The sequence below is a fragment of the Lepisosteus platostomus genome, chromosome 5, assembly GCF_059453375.1.
Source record: "Lepisosteus platostomus isolate fLepPlt1 chromosome 5, fLepPlt1.hap1, whole genome shotgun sequence".
Taxonomy (NCBI): domain Eukaryota; kingdom Metazoa; phylum Chordata; class Actinopteri; order Semionotiformes; family Lepisosteidae; genus Lepisosteus; species Lepisosteus platostomus.
The window spans coordinates 50,685,978-50,693,477 of record NC_142615.1 but is presented as its reverse complement, the minus strand read 5'-3'; the positions used below and the strand labels follow the sequence as shown (position 1 = coordinate 50,693,477).

Here is a 7,500-nt window from a genome sequence, read left to right as displayed (position 1 = left end):
TTCCAATGAGGACGGAGCTGCGGGAGAAAGGGCGCTATAGAGGATCGCTGTGGAGAGCTGCTGCTGTGCTTTGACATCTGAGCTCTGTGGAAAACGATCTCAATACAATTCTGAAAAACGCGACTCTCCGAACGCCAGCCGAACAAGTCTCCACAGCCGAATCGCTGTGTCTCTTTTCAGCTGGCGATAAACCTTTCCTCGATTCTTTGCGGACTTGTTAAACTGTTCCTGATCAGAATAAAAAACGCTCACGCTAATACACAAGCACCCGTGTCTCGCCAGAGCTGACAAATAAACAGACGGACAAGCCGCACTGCACGTGTGAACAGGGGAATGAGCGAGCGAGCGGGGATAGGGCGCCTCCTGCGCTTAAAAGCTTGCAGCACCTGGTATTCCCAGGCGGTCTCCCATCCAAGTACTAACCAGGCCCATCCCTGTTTAGCTTCCGAGATCAGACAAGATCAGGCGTGCTCAAGGGAGTGTGGCCGTAAGCAAGAGCAAGGTTCGCTGGCACCCTTCTTATTGAGAGGACAGCTCCGTCACCTCTTTTTCGACGCTGCTTTTCTTCCCTTGCGTTTTTCTCTTCTTCCCACGTTCTCTCTCTTCACTGCCTTCGTCCCCGCTCTATTTCACTTCAGCCTTTCACTTTTGCTTCCTTCCAATGAGGACGGAGCTGCGGGAGAAAGGGCGCTATAGAGGATCGCTGTGGAGAGCTGCTGCTGTGCTTTGACATCTGAGCTCTGTGGAAAACGATCTCAATACAATTCTGAAAAACGCGACTCTCCGAACGCCAGCCGAACAAGTCTCCACAGCCGAAGCGCTGTGTCTCTTTTCAGCTGGCGATAAACCTTTCCTCGATCCTTTGCGGACTTGTAAAACTGTTCCTGATCAGAATAAAAAACGCTCACGCTAATACACAAGCACCCGTGTCTCGCCAAAGCTGACAAATAAACAGACGGACAAGCCGCACTGCACGTGTGAACAGGGGAATGAGCGAGCGAGCGGGGATAGGGCGCCTCCTGCGCTTAAAAGCTTACAGCACCTGGTATTCCCAGGCGGTCTCCCATCCAAGTACTAACCAGGCCCATCCCTGTTTAGCTTCCGAGATCAGACGAGATCAGGCGTGCTCAAGGGGGTGTGGCCGTAAGCTAGACCAAAGCTCGCTGGCACCCTTCTTATTGAGAGGACAGCTCCGTCACCTCTTTTACGACGCTGCTTTTTTTCCCTTGCGTTTTTCTCTTCTTCCCACGTTCTCTCTCTTCACTGCCTTCGTCCCCGCTCTATTTCACTTCAGCCTTTCACTCTTGCTTCCTTCCAATGAGGACGGAGCTGCGGGAGAAAGGGCGCTATAGAGGATCGCTGTGGAGAGCTGCTGCTGTGCTTTGACATCTGAGCTCTGTGGAAAACGATCTCAATACAATTCTGAAAAACGCGACTCTCCGAACGCCAGCCGAACATGTCTCCACAGCCGAAGCGCTGTGTCTCTTTTCAGCTGGCGATAAACCTTTCTTCGATCCTTTGCGGACTTGTAAAACTGTTCCTGATCAGAATAAAAAACGCTCACGCTAATACACAAGCACCCGTGTCTCGCCAAAGCTGACAAATAAACAGACAGACAAGCCGCACTGCACGTGTGAACAGGGGAATGAGCGTGCGAGCGGGGATAGGGCGCCTCCTGCGCTTAAAAGCTAACAGCACCTGGTATTCCCAGGCGGTCTCCCATCCAAGTACTAACCAGGCCCATCCCTGTTTAGCTTCCGAGATCAGACGAGATCAGGCGTGCTCAAGGGGGTGTGGCCATAAGCAAGAGCAAGGCTCGCTGGCACCCTTCTTATTGAGAGGACAGCTCCATCACCTCTTTTACGACGCTGCTTTTTTTCCCTTGCGTTTTTCTCTTCTTCCCACGTTCTCTCTCTTCACTGCCTTCGTCCCCGCTCTATTTCACTTCAGCCTTTCACTCTTGCTTCCTTCCAATGAGGACGGAGCTGCGGGAGAAAGGGCGCTATAGAGGATCGCTGTGGAGAGCTGCTGCTGTGCTTTGACATCTGAGCTCTGTGGAAAACGATCTCAATACAATTCTGAAAAACGCGACTCTCCGAACGCCAGCCGAACAAGTCTCCACAGCCGAAGCGCTGTGTCTCTTTTCAGCTGGCGATAAACCTTTCCTCGATCCTTTGCGGACTTGTAAAACTGTTCCTGATCAGAATAAAAAACGCTCACGCTAATACACAAGCACCCGTGTCTCGCCAAAGCTGACAAATAGACGGACAAGCCGCACTGCACGTGTGAACAGGGGAATGAGCGAGCGAGCGGGGATAGGGCGCCTCCTGCGCTTAAAAGCTTACAGCACCTGGTATTCCCAGGCGGTCTCCCATCCAAGTACTAACCAGGCCCATCCCTGTTTAGCTTCCGAGATCAGACGAGATCAGGCGTGCTCAAGGGGGTGTGGCCATAAGCGAGAGCAAGGCTCGCTGGCACCCTTCTTATTGAGAGGACAGCTCCGTCACCTCTTTTACGATGCTGCTTTTTTTCCCTTGCGTTTTTCTCTTCTTCCCACGTTCTCTCTCTTCACTGCCTTCGTCCCCGCTCTATTTCACTTCAGCCTTTCACTCTTGCTTCCTTCCAATGAGGACGGAGCTGCGGGAGAAAGGGCGCTATAGAGGATCGCTGTGGAGAGCTGCTGCTGTGCTTTGACATCTGAGCTCTGTGGAAAACGATCTCAATACAATTCTGAAAAACGCGACTCTCCGAACGCCAGCCGAACAAGTCTCCACAGCCGAATCGCTGTGTCTCTTTTCAGCTGGCGATAAACCTTTCCTCGATTCTTTGCGGACTTGTTAAACTGTTCCTGATCAGAATAAAAAACGCTCACGCTAATACACAAGCACCCGTGTCTCGCCAGAGCTGACAAATAAACAGACGGACAAGCCGCACTGCACGTGTGAACAGGGGAATGAGCGAGCGAGCGGGGATAGGGCGCCTCCTGCGCTTAAAAGCTTGCAGCACCTGGTATTCCCAGGCGGTCTCCCATCCAAGTACTAACCAGGCCCATCCCTGTTTAGCTTCCGAGATCAGACAAGATCAGGCGTGCTCAAGGGAGTGTGGCCGTAAGCAAGAGCAAGGTTCGCTGGCACCCTTCTTATTGAGAGGACAGCTCCGTCACCTCTTTTTCGACGCTGCTTTTCTTCCCTTGCGTTTTTCTCTTCTTCCCACGTTCTCTCTCTTCACTGCCTTCGTCCCCGCTCTATTTCACTTCAGCCTTTCACTTTTGCTTCCTTCCAATGAGGACGGAGCTGCGGGAGAAAGGGCGCTATAGAGGATCGCTGTGGAGAGCTGCTGCTGTGCTTTGACATCTGAGCTCTGTGGAAAACGATCTCAATACAATTCTGAAAAACGCGACTCTCCGAACGCCAGCCGAACAAGTCTCCACAGCCGAAGCGCTGTGTCTCTTTTCAGCTGGCGATAAACCTTTCCTCGATCCTTTGCGGACTTGTAAAACTGTTCCTGATCAGAATAAAAAACGCTCACGCTAATACACAAGCACCCGTGTCTCGCCAAAGCTGACAAATAAACAGACGGACAAGCCGCACTGCACGTGTGAACAGGGGAATGAGCGAGCGAGCGGGGATAGGGCGCCTCCTGCGCTTAAAAGCTTACAGCACCTGGTATTCCCAGGCGGTCTCCCATCCAAGTACTAACCAGGCCGATCCCTGTTTAGATTCGGAGATCAAACGAGATCAGGCGTGCTCAAGGGGGTGTGGCCGTAAGCGCGAGCAAGGCTCGCTGGCACCCTTCTTATTGAGAGGACAGCTCCGTCACCTCTTTTACGACGCTGCTTTTTTTCCCTTGCGTTTTTCTCTTCTTCCCACGTTCTCTCTCTTCACTGCCTTCGTCCCCGCTCTATTTCACTTCAGCCTTTCACTCTTGCTTCCTTCCAATGAGGACGGAGCTGCGGGAGAAAGGGCGCTATAGAGCATCGCTGTGGAGAGCTGCTGCTGTGCTTTGACATCTGAGCTCTGTGGAAAACGATCTCAATACAATTCTGAAAAACGCGACTCTCCGAACGCCAGCCGAACAAGTCTCCACAGCCGAAGCGCTGTGTCTCTTTTCAGCTGGCGATAAACCTTTCCTCGATCCTTTGCGGACTTGTTAAACTGTTCCTGATCAGAATAAAAAACGCTCACGCTAATACACAAGCACCCGTGTCTCGCCAAAGCTGACAAATAAACAGACGGACAAGCCGCACTGCACGTGTGAACAGGGGAATGAGCGAGCGAGCGGGGATAGGGCGCCTCCTGCGCTTAAAAGCTTACAGCACTTGGTATTCCCAGGCGGTCTCCCATCCAAGTACTAACCAGGCCCATCCCTGTTTAGCTTCCGAGATCAGACGAGATCAGGCGTGCTCAAGGGAGTGTGGCCGTAAGCGAGAGCAAGGTTCGCTGGCACCCTTCTTATTGAGAGGACAGCTCCGTCACCTCTTTTTCGACGCTGCTTTTTTTCCCTTGCGTTTTTCTCTTCTTCCCACGTTCTCTCTCTTCACTGCCTTCGTCCCTGCTCTATTTCACTTCAGCCTTTCACTCTTGCTTCCTTCCAATGAGGACGGAGCTGCGGGAAAAAGGGCGCTATAGAGGATCGCTGTGGAGAGCTGCTGCTGTGCTTTGACATCTGAGCTCTGTGGAAAACGATCTCAATACAATTCTGAAAAACGCGACTCTCCGAACGCCAGCCGAACAAGTCTCCACAGCCGAAGCGCTGTGTCTCTTTTCAGCTGGCGATAAACCTTTCCTCGATCCTTTGCGGACTTGTAAAACTGTTCCTGATCAGAATAAAAAACGCTCACGCTAATACACAAGCACCCGTGTCTCGCCAAAGCTGACAAATAAACAGACGGACAAGCCGCACTGCACGTGTGAACAGGGGAATGAGCGAGCGAGCGGGGATAGGGCGCCTCCTGCGCTTAAAAGCTTACAGCACCTGGTATTCCCAGGCGGTCTCCCATCCAAGTACTAACCAGGCCCATCCCTGTTTAGCTTCCAAGATCAGATGAGCTCAGGCATGGTCAAGGGGGTGTGGCCGTAAGCGACAGCAAGGCTCGCTGGCACCCTTCTTATTGAGAGGACAGCTCCGTCACCTCTTTTACGACGCTGCTTTTTTTCTCTTGCGTTTTTCTCTTCTTCCCACGTTCTCTCTCTTCACTGCCTTCGTCCCTGCTCTATTTCACTTCAGCCTTTCACTCTTGCTTCCTTCCAATGAGGACGGAGCTGCGGGAGAAAGGGCGCTATAGAGGATCGCTGTGGAGAGCTGCTGCTGTGCTTTGACATCTGAGCTCTGTGGAAAACGATCTCAATACAATTCTGAAAAACGCGACTCTCCGAACGCCAGCCGAACAAGTCTCCACAGCCGAAGCGCTGTGTCTCTTTTCAGCTGGCGATAAACCTTTCCTCGATCCTTTGCGGACTTGTAAAACTGTTCCTGATCAGAATAAAAAACGCTCACGCTAATACACAAGCACCCGTGTCTCGCCAAAGCTGACAAATAAACAGACGGACAAGCCGCACTGCACGTGTGAACAGGGGAATGAGCGAGCGAGCGGGGATAGGGCGCCTCCTGCGCTTAAAAGCTTACAGCACCTGGTATTCCCAGGCGGTCTCCTATCCAAGTACTAACCAGGCCCATCCCTGTTTAGCTTCCGAGATCAGACAAGATCAGGTGTGCTCAAGGGGGTGTGGCCGTAAGCGAGAGCAAGGCTCGCTGGCACCCTTCTTATTGAGAGGACAGCTCCGTCACCTCTTTTACGACGCTGCTTTTTTTCCCTTGCGTTTTTCTCTTCTTCCCACGTTCTCTCTCTTCACTGCCTTCGTCCCCGCTCTATTTCACTTCAGCCTTTCACTCTTGCTTCCTTCCAATGAGGACGGAGCTGCGGGAGAAAGGGCGCTATAGAGGATCGCTGTGGAGAGCTGCTGCTGTGCTTTGACATCTGAGCTCTGTGGAAAACGATCTCAATACAATTCTGAAAAACGCGACTCTCCGAACGCCAGCCGAACAAGTCTCCACAGCCGAAGCGCTGTGTCTCTTTTCAGCTGGCGATAAACCTTTCCTCGATCCTTTGCGGACTTGTAAAACTGTTCCTGATCAGAATAAAAAACGCTCACGCTAATACACAAGCACCCGTGTCTCGCCAAAGCTGACAAATAAACAGACGGACAAGCCGCACTGCACGTGTGAACAGGGGAATGAGCGAGCGAGCAGGGATAGGGCGCCTCCTGCGCTTAAAAGCTTACAGCACCTGGTATTCCCAGGCGGTCTCCCATCCAAGTACTAACCAGGCCCATCCCTGTTTAGCTTCCGAAATCAGACGAGATCAGGCGTGCTCAAGGGGGTGTGGCCGTAACCGAGAGGAAGGCTCGCTGGCACCCTTCTTATTGAGAGGACAGCTCCGTCACCTCTTTTACGACGCTGCTTTTTTTCCCTTGCGTTTTTCTCTTCTTCCCACGTTCTCTCTCTTCACTGCCTTCGTCCCCGCTCTATTTCACTTCAGCCTTTCACTCTTGCTTCCTTCCAATGATAACGGAGCTGCGGGAGAAAGGGCGCTATAGAGGATCGCTGTGGAGAGCTGCTGCTGTGCTTTGACATCTGAGCTCTGTGGAAAACGATCTCAATACAATTCTGAAAAACGCGACTCTCCGAACGCCAGCCGAACAAGTCTCCACAGCCGAAGCGCTGTGTCTCTTTTCAGCTGGCGATAAACCTTTCTTCGATCCTTTGCGGACTTATAAAACTGTTCCTCATCAGAATAAAAAACGCTCACGCTAATACACAAGCACCCGTGTCTCGCCAAAGCTGACAAATAAACAGACGGACAAGCCGCACTGCACGTGTGAACAGGGGAATGAGCGAGCGAGCGGGGATAGGGCGCCTCCTGCGCTTAAAAGCTTACAGCACCTGGTATTCCCAGGCGGTCTCCCATCCAAGTACTAACCAGGCCCATCCCTGTTTAGCGTCCGAGATCAGACGAGATCAGGCGTGCTCAAGGGGGTGTGGCCGCAAGCAAGAGCAAGGCTCGCTGGCACCCTTCTTATTGAGAGGACAGCTCCGTCACCTCTTTTACGACGCTGCTCTTTTTCCCTTGCGTTTTTCTCTTCTTCCCACGTTCTCTCTCTTCACTGCCTTCGTCCCCGCTCTATTTCACTTCAGCCTTTCACTCTTGCTTCCTTCCAATGAGGACGGAGCTGCGGGAGAAAGGGCGCTATAGAGGATCGCTGTGGAGAGCTGCTGCTGTGCTTTGACATCTGAGCTCTGTGGAAAACGATCTCAATACAATTCTGAAAAACGCAACTCTCCGAACGCCAGCCGGACAAGTCTCCACAACCGAAGCGCTGTGTCTCTTTTCAGCTGGCGATAAACTTTTCCTCGATCCTTTGCGGACTTGTTAAACTGTTCATGATCAGAATAAAAAACGCTCACGCTAATACACAAGCACCCGTGTCTCGCCAAAGCTGA

The 7,500-nt window shown here is 52.2% G+C and overlaps 2 non-coding genes and 9 pseudogenes across 2 annotated transcripts; all 11 read right to left on the bottom strand.

The window, feature by feature from the left end:
• Positions 1 to 374: 374 nt before the first annotated feature.
• LOC148668805 (5S ribosomal RNA) lies at positions 375 to 493 on the bottom strand (annotated as a pseudogene).
• Positions 494 to 1,030: 537 nt separating this feature from the next.
• On the bottom strand, positions 1,031 to 1,149 carry LOC148668804 (5S ribosomal RNA). The gene has a single exon (XR_015937617.1). It is a non-coding gene; the product is annotated as a 5S ribosomal RNA (ribosomal RNA).
• Positions 1,150 to 1,686: 537 nt separating this feature from the next.
• On the bottom strand, positions 1,687 to 1,805 carry LOC148668803 (5S ribosomal RNA; annotated as a pseudogene).
• Positions 1,806 to 2,338: 533 nt separating this feature from the next.
• LOC148668802 (5S ribosomal RNA) lies at positions 2,339 to 2,457 on the bottom strand. Its single transcript, XR_015938261.1, has one exon. It is a non-coding gene; the product is annotated as a 5S ribosomal RNA (ribosomal RNA).
• Positions 2,458 to 2,994: 537 nt separating this feature from the next.
• LOC148668801 (5S ribosomal RNA) lies at positions 2,995 to 3,113 on the bottom strand (annotated as a pseudogene).
• Positions 3,114 to 3,650: 537 nt separating this feature from the next.
• Positions 3,651 to 3,769, bottom strand: LOC148668800 (5S ribosomal RNA; annotated as a pseudogene).
• A 537-nt stretch (positions 3,770 to 4,306) lies between these two features.
• Positions 4,307 to 4,425, bottom strand: LOC148668799 (5S ribosomal RNA; annotated as a pseudogene).
• A 537-nt stretch (positions 4,426 to 4,962) lies between these two features.
• LOC148668798 (5S ribosomal RNA) lies at positions 4,963 to 5,081 on the bottom strand (annotated as a pseudogene).
• Positions 5,082 to 5,618: 537 nt separating this feature from the next.
• LOC148668797 (5S ribosomal RNA) lies at positions 5,619 to 5,737 on the bottom strand (annotated as a pseudogene).
• A 537-nt stretch (positions 5,738 to 6,274) lies between these two features.
• On the bottom strand, positions 6,275 to 6,393 carry LOC148668796 (5S ribosomal RNA; annotated as a pseudogene).
• A 537-nt stretch (positions 6,394 to 6,930) lies between these two features.
• Positions 6,931 to 7,049, bottom strand: LOC148668795 (5S ribosomal RNA; annotated as a pseudogene).
• Positions 7,050 to 7,500: the final 451 nt, after the last annotated feature.